Source organism: Canis lupus, chromosome 38 (genome assembly GCF_011100685.1).
Source record: "Canis lupus familiaris isolate Mischka breed German Shepherd chromosome 38, alternate assembly UU_Cfam_GSD_1.0, whole genome shotgun sequence".
NCBI lineage: Eukaryota > Metazoa > Chordata > Mammalia > Carnivora > Canidae > Canis > Canis lupus.
In genome coordinates, this window is record NC_049259.1 from 12498062 (window position 1) to 12515668 (window position 17607).

Genomic DNA, 17607 nt, shown 5'->3' on the forward strand with positions numbered 1-17607 from the left:
CTTGGTGCAGGGCCTTTGTCATTAGCCTGGTTCCAACGTATGTGCCCCATAGCGCCAGAGCAGGTTAGAAATGATAGACATAAAAATCTGAGTAAGAAACTCTGGCTTGGGGTTACCTGCTGTCTACTTTGAAATACACAACCGAAAAGAGAAACTAGATCCTGTGGTACACATCAACAAGACATCAAGGAGAGTAAGAGTTTGAACACCAACTGGGGCCACGTTCCTGGAACAGAGGGGAAGGGGCATCGGCATGAGCAAAGGTGGGAATGGAGAAAGATCCAGAGACCCACAGGAGGATTTGATTTCTGGGACACTCAGAGATAAGGCTGGCTTGCAAGGGTGGGTCAGAATAGAGAGTGTTTAACGCCAGAAAAAAGACATTTGTGCCTGATGTGACAGACAATTGTATTAACTAGCAGATTTTATGATGATTAATCTGAGGCCCAAGATAGATGGAAAAGGAGGAGAGAGGAAAAGCAAGTCAATTAGTTATGACAGCGACATTTGAAGCATGGAATGATGAGGGCACGGCACCAAACTGGGGAAAGATGAAAAAGCAAGTAACTTACTGCAGGATGCTGGGCAAGCCCCAAATCCTCTAGGTCCATTTTTTTGTTTTGTTTTGTTTTGTTTGCTTGCTTGTTTGTTTTTTTTATGTGTGTTTTTTGTTGTTGTTTTTTGTTTTTGCTTTTGTTTTTTGCCGACACCATAAATGAACTGGGCCAGATAACACACAGTGAGTTCCAGTTCTAATATGCTAGGACTTTATCTGTACTACACATGGATGGTATAAAGAGAGAGATCCATATTTTATATCAACTGGGGTATAATATTGCCTCTTTCCATGGTCCTACCATTAGCTATTGTGGGTATACCTAGACCAGTATGCTGAAGTATTCATTGGAAGCTTCACTTAGAATGTCTCCGAGATGCTTCCAAAATTCACATTCATATCACCTTGAAAAATACAAAAATTCACATGTATGAAACAATGAGAATTTTCAGAAATAGTTTATTTTAGTCTATGGTCATTATGAGAAAAAGTCCAAAGCAGATGAGGGAAAAAAAGAAAACACCCTTTCTATTGGCAAATCTACAAGTCCAACACTTACCATGTATGGAACCACAAAAGGAGGCTGACACTGGAAAAGCCACAGGTTATTTTAAGAACAGTAGCACATAGGCAATACCACCCCTTGGAGTTAAGAATTCTGTTTTCTTTTCTCTCAGCTACATCGACTATAGCCTAATTCCTGTTTGGCAAGACTTAACAGACTTTGGCCTGGTAACTGACCAACTTTCTCAACTACAGTGTGAGAAAAATCTCAGGCAAAAGTTCTATGTAGGCAAGTAAAAGTTCACTGAGATTTTAATTTGGGGGACACACCTTTAACTCAGTTTGACTACTCATAGATTGTTATTTTGGATTTGTCAGCTAACCTAATAGTTTCATTCTCTTTTGTTGTTCTCTCATTTTAAGGTAAAAGAACTCTTCCTAAGAAATTTTAAAATGAATTTTGTCCAAACACATTTGTGACTAAGCCTGCTTCAGTGCCTCTGGTTGCCCACCAAGTGCCACCATGACTTCAGCGTCTGTGTGTGTGTCCAAAATTACTTTTCCTCAAAATTATTGCAGGGCTGTGAAAAAAGTATAGAAGCATATATAATGTTGTATGGGCACCAAATGCACGCTAAAAAATAACACAATATGCCATATAGCAGAGGGTTCAGAATAGTTCATACAAAGAAAAGTAGTGGCCTCAAATCCACAAACAGAGCTGACTCTAGAATTTGCAGGAAGTAGTATGATAGGAAAATATGGGGCCCCTGGTTCAAAAAAAAATGCAAAGGGGAAAATGCATTTCCATTTCCCTCATGGATTCTCTTTTGCCTTGTTATGGCCATTTTATCAGCTATTTCACATCTCAGTCCCTGAGCACAGCGATACTCACACCAGGCAAAAGGCAGACTCTCACAGATACCCATGACTCGGCTCATGAGATACCTATTCAAACGCAGCCTCCCCCACACCTGCATTCACAATGGCACACAAATGCCAAATGCAATAGGATCTAGGTTTTAGTGGTTGGCACCATACTGAAATTGCACCAAATAATCTGGTTTTAAGAAAACAGAGTCCTCGATCACTTATTTTATTCATTTGTTTTGTCTTTACTTTGTAGAATTGTTTTGTTGTATAATTGCATTAGAAGTGTACCTAATTGTGCATCTGTAATTATTTAAGTAACATTATTATAAAAAATAAATCTTAGAGATCTATGACTTTTTTTTTCTCCTTTAAAAGCATCAAGATTATTAACTGGCATGAGCTGCTTCTAATGACCCCTCCACTCAACACTGAAGATATCACAAAAATGAGGTGGATTTATGAAGTGTTAAAAAGAAACAAAAAAAAAAACACCTGTGAAAAATACTCGGGGAACCATGTGAGAGGGAGCACACCAAGAAGATGAAGAGGAAAAAACAAAACGCAGGAAACAGTGGAAAGGGGGGAGAGGGTTTTGTCATTAGGCTTTTTTCTGCCCTGTGTCCCATCTAATCTGTCATTGTGGAGCAGGGAAAGAGCCTGAGGCCAAAAAAGGGAAGGAAAACATGTATCTATGAAAAAACAGGGGACCTGGGTGGCTCCATGGTTGAGTGTCTACCTTTGGCTCAAATCATGATCCTGGGGTCCTGAGATCAAATCCTGCATCAGGCTGTCTGTGGGGAACCTGCTTTTCCCTCTGCCTATGTCTCTGCCTCTCTCTGTGTCTCTCATGAATAAATAAATAAGATCTTAAAAGAAAAAAGAATGAAAGAAAGAACAAACAAATAATATTAATGGAACTATGAGAAAAAAAACAAAAAAAAAGAACTTTAACCAGAAAATGGATCTTAGAATTAAAGAAGGAAAGCTCGTAATGGTGAAGGTGTCATTCTGCCAAAGCCATATAAGAAGTCTAAATTTATATAGCCACAGAAATATGGAGTTAACAAATCTAAAATGAGAAATAAACAAATACATAATCATATTGGGATAGTTAAACATGCTTCTCTTAGTAATAAGCAGGTAACATATCAGTAGAATTTTAGAATATTATAAGTTGTAGAAGATTTGATTGGTAAAATTTACCCAGTGGAAATATATATGACGCTAGACCTAACAACTGAAGAATTCACATTCTTTTCAAGCAAATATGAACATTTGCAAATATTGGCTATATAATGAGTCACAAAGTGAAGTCTCCACAGATTTCAAAGGACTGTGTTTGTACTGAGCATGTTGTCTGACCACAGCACAGTTAATACAGAAATTACTAACTGAAAAAAATCTAGAAATATACTTCTAAATAAACTATGATCAAGAAGGAATAGATCAGAATAGATCAGGATGTTAGAAATCCTTTTGAATTTAATGTTGAAGAAACAGTTAATGTTTATGTAGTCAAGCAAAAGCTGTCAAAGAAGAAATTTCATAACAGAAATGAAGGAAAGACAAAAACTAAATTAGCAAGCATCTATTTTAAGAACTTAGAAAAATAAAGCAAATGATCTAAGGAGCAATAATGGAGGAAAGATTTGAGAACAGAAATGAGCATATTGGCAATCCTCTAATAGAAGGGGGGGGAATTTAAGTTTGTTCTTTGAAAAAAAAAAACTTCTAAAATTCATAAACTCTGGAGAGACTGATTAAGAAATAGGAGTATACAAGGACCCAACGTAAAAGGGATTTCTAGTGGAAAAGGAAATACCACTGTAGCAGGCTAAGTAAACCCCCTGAAGATAGCAGGTCTTAATCCCTGGAACTTGTAAATGTTACCTTATTTGGAAAAAGGGTTTGTACAGATGTGATTAAGTTAAGGATCTTGAGATGAGGAGATTATACTAGATTATCCTGGTGGGTCCTAAATGCCATCACAAATATCTTTATAGAGAGAGGTAGAAGGAGATAACATACAAAGAGAGAAGGCCAAGTGAAGACTGAGCAGAAAGAGATTTGAAGATTGGAATAATATGGCCACCAGGCAAGGAGTGCTAGCAGCCCCCCGTAATTGGAAGAGGCAAAGAATGGATGATCCTCTAGAGCCTCTGGAAGGAATGCAGCCCTGCTAACATCTTGATTTCAGACCAGTGAAACTTATTTCAGACTTCTGGCCTGAGAATAAATGTCTTCTGTTAAGCCAGCAAGCTTGGGGCAATTTGTTACAGTAGCCACAGGAAATTAATACAACCACTCTACTATAGACTTTGAAGTCAATAAAAAAATTAATTAGGGAAAACTGTGTGCAACTTTATGCCAACAAATTTTTAAAAATAGACAAAATGCACAAATTCCTATGAAAATACAAAGTAACAAACAAGATACAAGAAGAGATTTAAAAATGTGAATGGTGCTATAATTGTTTTAAAATATAATCCTAAGTAAATAACTTTATCTAGAGAACATGTCAGGTCCTCATGGTTTCCCTGGCAAATTCTTCCATGCATTTTCCAAAGAAATAACATAATTGAGGTCAATTCTCATACAAATTCTCCCAGAGAAGATAAAGTAGTTACCGTTCTTCTAATCTATTTTATAACCTTTATATCATAACCTGAGAATTACATTATGAAAAAAAATTATAAAACTTTCTTGCTCATAAACAGAGATGGAAAAATTCTTAAACAAAAGATAAGCAAACCAAATTCAGCAATATATAAATAGATGGATATACCATGATCGAATTAAGTTTATTTTAGGAAGGTAAAATTAATTTTACAATAAAATAGCAATCAATATATGTTGCCACGTTACCAGAATAAAGGAGAAAAATCACAGGATATCTCAGTACATGCAAAAATAAGTATTAGACAAAATTAAAAGCCCATGCATTATAAAAATTCTTAGCAATAAGTGGAAAAGAAGGAAACAGCCTTAATCTATTAAAGGCTGTCTACAAAAAAACCTGCATCAAAATGAAGGGTGAAAGTTGAACACTTCTTTGAGGTAGGGAGTAAGGCAAAGGTACTTGCTCTCACCAGTTTTATCCAACATGGAATAAAAACTTTACCAGTGCAATGAGATGAAGACAAGATGTAAAAGATATATGGATGGAGGGGGAAAGAAATAAAACAGTGATTATGTGTGAAAGATATGTTTGGGTACATAAAAACTATAAATAATTAGATAATAATTTACCTAATATTTACCTAACAGATATTCATCAGAATTAATAGGTAAGCTTATCCAGGTTGGTAGATGCAAAATCAATATACAAAATCAATTTTAATTTTATAAATTGCAAAAACAACATGAAAATTTAAAAATGAACCAGAGACATATATCCTTTATAAAGTAGAAAAAGTAGAAAAATATTTCATATACTAATATATATGCTATAAGAACTGTTTTATAGATGCCCTTTTATTAAAAGCATTAAAAAGTTCCAGAAGAGTAAAACTGAGCAGCATAACATACTCATGAATTGAAGTTTCAGTGTGACATGGATATAAGTTTCGTACAAATTGATTTATAGAATCAATGCCATCTCAAAGAAAATATTAACAGGTGTGTGTGTGTGTGTGTGTGTGTGTGTGTGTGTGTATCTTAGCAAGATGATGCTATTTTACACAGAAATGCTAAATGACAAGATAGGAAAAATACAATAGTGAAGTGGGATTGCTCTGTCAGCTATCAAGCCTTATTATAAGTATTATAGGAAGCAATTAAGAATGTGCAGGATTGGCACAAAGATTGACAAATGAATGAATAGAAGAGGGGACCCAGAAACAGACCTGTGTGTATCAAAGGTGACACCAGAGAGCTGTAGACAAAGGCCAGTCTTCTCAGTGGAGGGTGTTTACACAATTGGAAGTTCATATAGAAAAACAGAAAGATAGAAAACTTGACCTCCACTTTATGTCATACACACAAATCAATTCCAGATGATTTGAAGAACTAAAAGAGAAAGGCAAAACCATAAAACCTTAAAGGCAATGTTTGGAAGGATTTTCATAACCTCAAAGAAGCGAAACATTTTAAAAAGTAGGGCACTAAAAGCACAAACCATAGAAAAAGACTGATAATTTGGATCATATTAAAACGTAGCATGTCTTCATCAAAAGCTAGCATTCAGAGACTGAAGATGCAAGCCACAGAGTTGGAGAATTTATTTGCTATACATATAACTCACAAATGCTTCATACCTACAAAGTATTAAAAACACATACCAATCAATAAGTACAGATCACCGAAGTGTGGATGAAGCAATTGACTGGAACAGAAAAGATATCCAAAGGGCTAATAAAAGTATAAAAAAGCGCTCGATGGTATTAGTCATCTGCAAATGAAAATGAAAATCATTATAAGATACTACTACATAGTCATGAAAATGACAAAATTTAAAAGTATGCGATAACATTCAGACTTTTTGAATTTTCTCCTAAACTCTTAGTGGGAAAGTATATTAGTATAACCACTTTAGAAAATAGTTTAGGATGAACTAAAGTTGAATGTATGCAGGCTCTAGGATATGGCAGTGCTACCCTTTGGGGTATAGTGACAAATGCATGTACATATAAGCCAGGTGGCGTAGCAAAAAAAGTTTACAGATGCCAGCATCTTTTGTACCAGCAAAAATTATATACAACTCAAATATCCATCATTTAGAAAAATAAATAGTAGTATATAGCACTGAAGATAAACAAACTACCATTAATCACAACATGGATGGATTTCTCGAGTCATGTTGATTGAAAGAACCCAGTCACAAAACACTATATAGTGTATAATTCAATTTATATAAATGTCACAAGGAAACAAACTTCTACTGTGCTGCTTAGAAGTGTACAATTAGAAGAAAAAGAAGATCATGATCGTCTTTGTTTTAAGGAAGGGGCATAGATGTGATGTCTTTGAAATTCACAATGTTTCCATTCTTGATTTAGTTGGTACTTTCATGGGCATTAACTTCATGAAAATTCTTTAAAGACTATCTATGTTTTGTGCCCTTTCTATGTTTAAATATATTTTAGAAGAACTATTATTTGCTATTAAAGAGAATAATTGATTAAAATGTCATGAAGATAATAAACATAAATGCAATTAATGATATAGACTCAATATACACAAAGCCTTAACTGACAAAGATGCAAATAAATCAATAATTATAAATGGAGATTCTAACACATTCCTCTAAGAAACTCTAATACCAAGCAGACAAAAATAAATCGTGATTAAATATTGAACATTAATAATGTGCTAAAATGAAAATTTTACCCATCATTCAGAATACTCACATTCTTTTTGAGCACAAGTGAACTTCCTCAGAAACTGGATCCTAACTTAGTCACAAAGCAAGCTTTATTAAATTCCATATTTCAACCTCATACAGACCATATTCTCTGACAGTCACAAAATATAATTAGAAATTAATACTGTACATATTTAAAACAAATATTTAAAAACATAGCTGTAACTGTATACACATACACAGTATGACAGTAGAAAGCCTTTAATTAGAGAGAAAATCATAAGAAAAATTGTGGAATCCTTAGACCTGAATGCCAGCAAAGATACTGCATGTCAAATTTTGTGGAATACTGCTAAAGCAGTATATCTAGAGGAAAATCTATGGTTTTGGATACAGTCATTAAATAATTAAAAATTGAATAGAAATTATCAAATGTTTATGGTATATTGAATTATGGTTTCTCTTTCTTTACTCCTGCTTATCTCTACACCCCTTACCACATAAATTTGAAATTTCTCCCACATGATTGCATAGCGCATTGCCCTATTCTTTGATTTTGAACTTGGCTACATGATTTGCTTTGGCCACTGAGAGATGAATAGACATAAGGTGAGTGAGAGCTTGAAATGTGCTGGTACCTTGGGACTTGCTTTCCTGGGCCCTCTGCCACCATCGCAGTAAGAGGCGCCTTCTGAAGAACCTGCTGGCCCTTCAGCCCAGACCCCAAAGAGATAGGAGGGGCAGAGAGCCAGCCAGACCCACGGGCTGAAGTAGCTATTCAGTGAAGTCCTGTCTAGATTCCCCCAACCAACTCCAAGAAAGAAGTACTTATTTTATTCTACATGGAGGCTTTGTGGTTGTTACACAACAAAAACTGACTGATAGAAAAATCAGTACCTAGAAATAGAGTTGCTTCCATAATGAAAGCTTAAAATACATGGAAGTGGCTTTGGGACAAAGGCAGTGGGAAACTTTGACAGAAAACTGGAAAATGTTATTGAAGGCTGACAAATGGGGGTTCGTGTTAGGTACTGGCAACCCATTTGTAAAAGTTTTGCCTTCAGTCACTGGGAAGAAAGAAAATGTATCTAACAGATTTATGGCTTTGGGAAAGATGGTTTGTAGTCAGAATGCTAGAAGCTTGAGCTGACTGCTCTTAACTGTCCGTTATAAGGTACAGTGGGAAGGAGATGGATTCAGAAATAAGCCAATTGGTTTGCAATCTAAATTTAGAGCGACTGTAGATCATTTCCTTTGAAAATTCAGATCTGATTACAACTCATAAGGATGTTCAGCAAATTCCTAAGTATAAGATCAATATGCAAAATGCAGTAGCATTCCTTTATTCAAAAACAACTCACTAATACAATGGAAAATTAGTGGTATTTGGCAATAGCTACAAATCCGTAAAATACCAAAATTTGACTAAAAAAAAAAAAAGCCTTAAAAAACCTAAGATTTTGTGTAGGGAATTTTGAGAAATCTCTACCAAAGAAATTTAAAAATATGAAAAAAAAATGGAGATAGCAGGTTCGTTGAATTTGATTTGTAAAAATGTTAATTTTGCCAATTTAATTTATATATTAAAATTCTAATAAGATTTATAAAGGGATCATTTTGAAAACTTGGCAAAACATTTTGTAATTTATGAGAAAGAATAAAATTTTCCAAAAAACTAATAATTTGAAAAATAAGATAAAGTGTATGTGGGTGAGTGAAAGATGCATCCTCTTAGATATTAAGGCAAACTATAAAACTATAGTAATAAAATAATAAAATACAGTATTAAAATATACTACTAAAATATAGTAATAGACATAGAAATAGTATAGTAAAATATAATAATATAGTATTGTGTCAATAACTTATAGATTGTCCAAAGAGCAGAATAAAAAAGAATCAAGTAATAGACATTTTTATATATGGTAGTTTGGTATAATATAGATGTGACATCATACATTGGTAGGGAGCAAGGAAATTGAGGAATAAAGTTTCTTATATGACACTAAAGATATCCAAACTGGATTATAAAAGACCTACATGTGAAATTTCTACTATAGCAATAATTGCAAAAAAAAATAGAAATATATATTTTGAACTCTGAAAGGAGGATGAAACTGATGGATATGACTTTATCAAAATTAATAATTCCTAGTGAACAAAGACAAAGGTCAAAGTTACTGGATGCATGATCAGCTAGAAGACATTTGCCAAACCTGAAACTGACAGGGATCAATATCTAAAATATACAAAGAACTCCTGCAAATGAACAAGAAAATGTTAAGAACCCAATAGAAAAAAAGAGTTTGCTCTTTATAAACAGGTTATAAATAGGCAGTTCACAGAAAAGAAAACCTGATCTCGTACAAGAATAAGACATTCAGAGAAGTTTGAGTCAAACCCATAATATATAAATTTTCAAATAATCAAATTAGTGAAAAAAAAAAAAAAGCAAAATAGTCTCATACGTTGCTGAAAGAAAATAAAACCCAAACAGACTGCTGCTGGGAGTTCAAAGTGGTCTTATTCTGTAGAATAATTTCTGTAGTGAAAATGAACATACAAATGGTCAGTAACTCAGTAACCCCCTCCTGGGCATATAACTTAGAATAATTTCTGTAGTGAAAATGAACATACAAATGGTCAGTAACTCAGTAACCCCCTCCTGGGCATATAACTTAGAAAAATAATTACATTGGTCTATAAGGAAAACCACCCCAAGATGTTCATTGCATTATTGATTGTATTAAGGAATTGAAAGCAACCTTATCATTCATCACAAAGGGAACGGACAAAATGTGATATGTGACTTCAATGGTTTACTATGCAGCAGATTTCCTCCTAAAACATGGATAAGTCTTAAAAAACCTAGTGCGAAGTAAAAAATAAGAAACAGAATAAGATAGTCAACACAGCACAATTTCTATATACAAAAATTCTTTTGCACAGGAACCACATTACGCATTTTCCAAGTATTCACAAGATTTATGGTGTGGGGAGGGAATAAACTTGATGCCAGGAGCTGAGGACAGTATTCCTTGATCAAAGCAATAGGATTAATCCAGTCTTGTGTCCCATATGTAAAAAAAAAAAGATGTATTGTCTATTATTCAATTTTGAGAAACTCTTAAATGCAGAGTTCATGTTTTAAGATAATTAGCCTCAGGAGTTAGACAAATTGGGTTCAAATTTAGTTGGACTATGTATTTAACTAGATGGTCCTTGGAACAAGTCATTTGACTTCCTGGAGCTTCCTTTCCTTCATCTACGAGTTGGAGATATTAGTAGCACTTACCTCATAAAGTTGCTGGGAATATTAACTTTTATAATACATGCAAAGAACTAGCAGAGTGCCCAGCACGTAGTTAGGTCCATGACTGCTTTCTAGGCAGACCTGCATTGTGCAGGGGCACATCGACGCCGACTCTGTACTACTTCAGTGTTGCCCACTCAAGAGAAGCTCCCCAAAGCAGCAGCTAATGCATCTGGATCCAATGCCCTAATGACTTTCTCCCAGGCTCAATTAGATTATCCTGGAATCTTAGCTAGCCTCTCTTGGGGAAAGGAAAAAATAATAATCATTTTCATCATAATGAGTACAACATTTTTTTTCTTAAATTACCTAAATTCTAATAATAATCCCTTGAGATTATAAATCCCATTTATTGAAGTTGAACAGACTTTAGTCACAAGGCCCCATAGCTGGTTATTGGCAGAGGTGGGATTTGGACTCACGTATAACTGACTCAAAGTCCACACGTGAAACTGGTAAGGCAAGCTGCTTCTCCTCATTGTCTCCCCCTGTCAACTTTAGCACAACCAAATCTCATTAAACCAGAACAAGGAAGTCATGTGGTATAGAATTCCTTAGGTGGCAAAACATCATCAAAGCTAAACATCGTTTTACTTCCTGCCCAGCCCATAATCCTCACCTACATATTTATTTCTGTGGAGGAAGGGATTTTGCATACATATCCTTAAAAATAGTCTATTTATCTGTTTTGATTTATAAGCAGAGAGTTGATATTTTAGGGCTAGTCAGTTCATTTTGTTCACAAAAGAGGACCGAGGCAAAATACAAGTCTAGTGGAGATAACAGATCTCAGATTATTACCAAAGGATCTGCAGGATTTTTTTTTTTTACCATGAATGTTTAGTATTTTTCATCTGTAATGATATGAAACCACATATTTAAAAGGAAAAAAGCCAACCCATGTATAACTCTAGACCTCATTTTAGAAACTGCTCTTCTGACGTTCATTTTCTGTGCTGTTATATTTTTAATAGCAGACAGTTCCTCACTTCCCAACAAAACTGTGAAATTCGACTGAGCATGGCGGATGGCATTGGAGTGTGAATAGTGTGATTTAATGCTCCTGCTAGTCTGAAATGTTTGCCTGTTTGGTCCTTGGTCACCCCTCCCAACAGCTCATTTGCATTTCCCAAACCAGCTCTCCAAAGTTCGGTCTGTTGGGGACCACACGGGCCTCCTGTGATTTTTCACAAAGGTAACAGGCATTTTTCTGGTAGGGTGAGGTCCCATGCTAATGCGACTGCATGTGACAACATCTGTATTGACTGAGCTTCACAGCTGCAAGGTCCTTTGCCAAAGCTGTGTTAGAGGGCCTCTGGCAAAATGATCCAAGGAATTCCGTAATTCTAGGACATTTAATTCTTTTTAAAAATAATAATGGAAAAAGTATATGCTCAAAGAGCATTTTAATTTATCCTTTGGGCTTCTGTGCTATTTATACTATGCTGCTGTTTAAAAATATTTTTATATACACACATACACATTTGATTTATGACTTCAACATACTTCTTAACTTGGGGCAAATTTCCTCATGGCCAAAATTCTGTGGCATACTATGGCAATGCAGCAGTGTATAAGGATATCTTTTCTTTTTAAGGTTGTACAATTGACGGCATAGTTAATTATTAATCTGGCTGGCATCTGTAATGAAAAAAGGAGTTCTCTTTTTTTTTTTTTAGGTCATGGACTTAGTATGTAAATCTCTCTTGAGGCTGCAATCATAATATTCCTGCAGCTATGGTGTCACCTATTGTAATTTTTCTGCTAATAAACAAATTTGAGCTAGCCAGGAATCCTAAATTTTGAGACTAGTTGTTTATCTCAAATATACTCCAGAGAAATAGTAATGCAGTTCTGCTTTGAATTTAATTTAAACAGGAACAGGCAAAACAAATCTCTATGGAGGACATTTGACAATAATAAAATATTTCTCCCAGCGGGTGAGCTGGTAGCAATTGTATTGTTGCAATCCAAGCTCACGTTTCAGCAGGTCATTACCATCATAACAAGCCCTTGGACCAACTGGCATGGACATGCAACATTGAGCCCCTGATGGGCACATTATTTCAGACCTTTAACTTCATGGAGAACAAGACAAATACTCCTGGGAAAGGGGGATTATATTTTGAAATTCTTTTCTTTTCTGTTTTGTTTCATAATAAGATGAGGTGGGCAATCAATCTGCTGCTACTTGTTTCATTTTGTTCTTTCCACACTACCAAGGGGCCCAAGGAGCTAGACCTCCAGATTCGAAAGGGCCGGAGACATTGATTTGCACACTTCAGTATCTATTGGACTGTAGGGCTATCCATTCAATATGTAAACCATCATGGATGAAACAAGAAGCTCAAATAGATGTCTTTTCTTCTACAGTGTAATCACAAATTAAATTTTGCAATAAGCTCAGTGTACCTAAAGTTTTTGCATAGGCCCAAGAGTGAAATGTTCTATCTCCGTTCTCATTTCCACTTCCTACTTACCTAAATCTGCGACTTGGAAGACGTAGGTAAGAGAGGTCATCCGGAGAAATGAAATTTGTTCTAATTTTGTTCCTCTTTTGTTTTTGAGTAGGGAAGAACAGGTAGGTAAGCCACATGTAAGTTCAATTGAAAGCACATGGAAGGGTCAGATCAGCAGAATTTTTTTTTTTGTTTTAAAGGAGATTGTAAGATAAGTCTGCACAAGTTTTTAAGAAGGTATCTTACTTTTAGATGTGGCAAAACCAGAAGATGTGGTTTGGGAATCATCAAATAGAACGTGTCCCCCATGTGACTGTGGGAAGGATGGATGGGAAGAGAGGACCAGGCAGTGTGTGGGAAGGTGTTCGGGAGAAGCGGTGGTCAAAACAATCCAGGTGCATTGCATTGGCCTTGTGATTAAAAACAAGGCTGAATCCGTTTGTCATGATATTTTAAAAAGCAGTCTAAAACTCTCACAAAAATTCAGAGCCAACGTATGAAAATTTTTAGGCTATTCTTTGTCTATTTGGGTAACATAAAAATTTGAAGTATGTTTCCTCATGTCTTCACATTACAATCAGCTAAAGATTATATATATAATTTTAAGCATATATATAAGTACATAATATATGTTAATATATTTAAGTATATATTAAGTCTATATTATATATATATACATATATATATATATAATTTTTTAAGTAAGCTCTATGCCCAGTGGGTAGCCCAACATGGGGCTTGAACCCACGCCCTGAGCTCAAGGCATAGAACTGAGCTCAAGAGCCAGGCACCCTGGGATCCCTGGGGGCTCAATGGTTTAGCACCTGCCTTCGGTCCATGGCGTGATCCTGGAGTCCTGGGATCGAGTCCCACGTCAGGCTCCCTGCATGGCTCCTGCTTCTCCCTCTGCCTGTGTCCCTCATGAATAAATAAAATATAAAAAAAAAAAAAAAAAAAAAGGTCAGGTGCCCTACCGCCAGAGCCACGATGACACCCAGATGAACTTTTGAACCATTCCAAAGCCCCACAACTTAGGCCACAGCTAAGGCCCAGTCCGCTGTGGGGTAGGCATATGAGCGTCAGGCAATCTGAACACTCTTCAGGTGACTCCAATATGCGGCCTAGTTGGGGGAACCACTAGTTTAAAGCAAAAAGTCATTTATAAACAGGTAAAAATAAAACTGATCCCTCAACACAAACACATAACCCATTTGTCAGAGCTATTCATTGTTTATATATCAAGAAATGAACATGCTGAAAGGTCAAAATCCTGTTTCATTTTCTCTGACACCTGAGGCGTCTCTGATAAATACGTCAGTAGTGGAAAAGTTACTCCGTGTAATAACTCAGCATTCCTTTTTTTCCTTTCTTTTCTTTCTTTCTTTTTTTTAAAATAATTCCGAATTCCAAAAGCCAGCAAGAGAAGTCTGCCGTTGGAGTTCCTGAGAGCGTTGGCACAGAGCTTTAAAGGAGAACGTCCCTGGGAGATGCCAGGCCAGCTTTCCCTCCTGCTAGGTTTGCATCTTGCACTGGGTCAGTTCCACCCCAGGACTTTGAAAAATACCCAAAGCCAAGCACCTCCGAACCTAAGAACCTCCGCTGAGCTGATGCCACTCAGAGGACCCTGGAACAGGGAGGGCCAAGCCGAGTGGGGCTGCTGGCTGCAGCACCTGGGTCCTTTAGGTGGCCTCTGGCCCCTGAGTCGCCTTGTGTTTAGAGACCTCTGTGTGTCACCAGAGAACCGGCCACCCCTGGCAGGTGAGGGGCACGGTGGGCAGATGCAGCCCCACGAGGCTCCCCAGGTAGGCAGAAGTGTGGTGATGCCCCGGGGCGGGGGGAGGGGGGAAGCAGGTGCAAGCGCGGCTTGACCCGGGGCGACCCGGGTGTCACCTGTCGGAGGGAGAGAAGCGAGGGGAGGCCGCGTGCCCTGGGCAGGTGGGCAGTGCTGGTTCAGCCTCTGGGATTGGAAGGCAGCTCCCCCCACTCGTGCACTCGGACCTCCCAGCGCCCCTGCGGACCCCCCCGACCCCCCCCCCCTCCCCCAGGGAAATCCGGCCTGCGAAGCCTGCAGCCCGCTGCCGAGCTCGTGCAAGCCCTCGGCTTCCTTGCAGAGGGAGGGCAATAATAGGTATCTCGAGCAGGTTTTAATACGATCTTAAAATAGGGGGAAAGTTTTCTGTTATGACATTGACACAGAGGCGATGATTTTGAGTAATGCAGGATGATGTGGGGATGCTTTAAGTTTAAATAAGAGCTATATAAAGGCTTGTCAGAATGAATTCTAATGTGCCATGAGACACTTTGCATACTCTTAAATATGCAAAATGTCTCTCGGCACCCTCGAATTCATTCTGACAAGCCTTTATATAGCTCTTATTTAAACTCCTACTTTATTTTTAGGGAATAGGTACTCGGAGATACTGTCTGCGTGGAAGCAACAAAGGGCAGTGTTTATTGATTCGGGTCCTCAGTGGGCGGAACAAAAAGAAACACAATACAAAAGAGCAATCAAAAGTGGAAGCTTGTTTAATATTGCTCTACCATCATCCTGAAAGGCATAATAATTTGAGTTACACATCTGAACTGATTGGAGTTACAGAATCATATCTCCTTTTTGCATTTAACAATATATACAATATAAAATAAATACATTTACACAAATGGACATTTGCGGGAGCACACAGTATGGTACACATCACAAAAATATACAATTGATTGCTTTACAGATGTGAAGCCCATCTACAGCTATAGACATGGTTTTATTATTATTATTATTCTTTTTACTACTGGCTATAATGCAACTCCTGGATTATGATAAGCAGTTTAAATTTTTTTGTCCTTTTACGATCTTTGCACATAAGACTGCCATAAAATGTTTTCCTAGGCAGGTAAACAGAGACGCTTAAATAATTAAAATACAATCACCAACACCCATTTTCTCTTCTATAAGAAAAATAGCAGTTTTAAATATTTCATATCTTTTATGTTATCATTTAAATGCAAAATAGTGGAATAAATACAACAATCTGATCTGATTGAAACACAAGTGTAACTACAGGTAGTCACACGATCCTATTGCTTTAAATAAGAACAAACCTAAAAGAAGCAAAATAAAAATTTAAAATCATATGGCGAAAACATACACTTTTCTCACTTTCCAAAACTTCACATTAAGTAAATGGTCTTGCTTGAAACTCGAAAAAACTTACCTCGAGCGAGGTTTAATTAAGATGAGCATTTACCCTAAAGCCCGTGCAGTTCTTTTTTTAGATCTACGTTTTAAGTTGTGTTTCCTATTTGTGAGATCCTTGTTCTCGGTGATGCCAAGAGTCACTTAAACTGAAAACTAAAATTTGTACTTGATTCTTTGCACCCATCTCCATCTCAGGTTTTCAGTTGGTTGGCTCTGACTTCTGAAGCCCAAGTACTTTAATGTGATACAGTGAAAACAACGTATATATTGTATATATTTTACTTATATATAGTGTGGTTGGATAGTAGCAACTGAAACCCTGCACAAACTTTCTGGAAAATAATCTTTTTAAATACTTACATATATAAATAATCTTATAGAATCAGCACCTTTTTTTTTGTCCCAGGAGTTGTATTTTCTGTTGTTATTTTTAAAGGGATGTGCCAATTTCTGAACTCCTATCACAGCTATAAATTTCAAGTTATTGACCATCTGAATGAATTGCTAATGATGATTTATCTAGAATCACACTACAGTCACTTCTCTACTGAGAAACCACAATCTACGATATAGTCCCATATAGCTAATGATAGATACACAGTATTCCTAGCACGAGGCTGATGAAACATCAACCCAAGGTATTTTGTTTAAAGCACACAAAGTAGCAATAGTTTTGGAAACGTGTCCGCACCAAAAAGTTTTGCAACAACACAGAGCTAGTTAATAACAACATCTGAGAGATGATTGAGTGAAAGCCATATATATACAGCATTTAAAAATTAGACTTATCTATATTCTTGAAATATTCAAAGTTTTATTTCTAAGCTATACATTGGTATTCTATAATAAACCATTAGAGAAATTATTCCTTGTTTTGAAAATATTATTATGATTCTGATGTGTATCTGTTCATAATGAGTACTTGTTTGGAGTTTCAATCTCTTAATTATTATTAGGAAGAACCTTATTACTGGTAAGGAATAGAATATACTACTGTAGTCTCCTGAGGAAGTGTACATCCAATATTGTCTCTAATTCTACCCTGTGTCTAAAAGCACACACCACAAGAATCCAAACACCACAAGAAGAACAAGACAACAGTCTTTGAATGCAACATAAAATTCAGAAAAGCACAGCAAACATGAAACATTGAAAAGCTGAACTACATTTCTTTTGTTTGTTAGGATTACAGTTTTAATTACATCTGTGTACATAGAATAAGACTGTTCACATAGTACAGAGAGCAGCTACTAACACTGGTCCATTGGTATAGCATTTGATGGAGGTTACCGTTTATTGGTTATTCAGCGACTGTAGATTTCGGGGGCATCTAATTGATTTCTTCATTAGATTACACCTCTTAACAGTCTGGAACCTGACTGACTTTCTTGCTGTGACAATACTGGT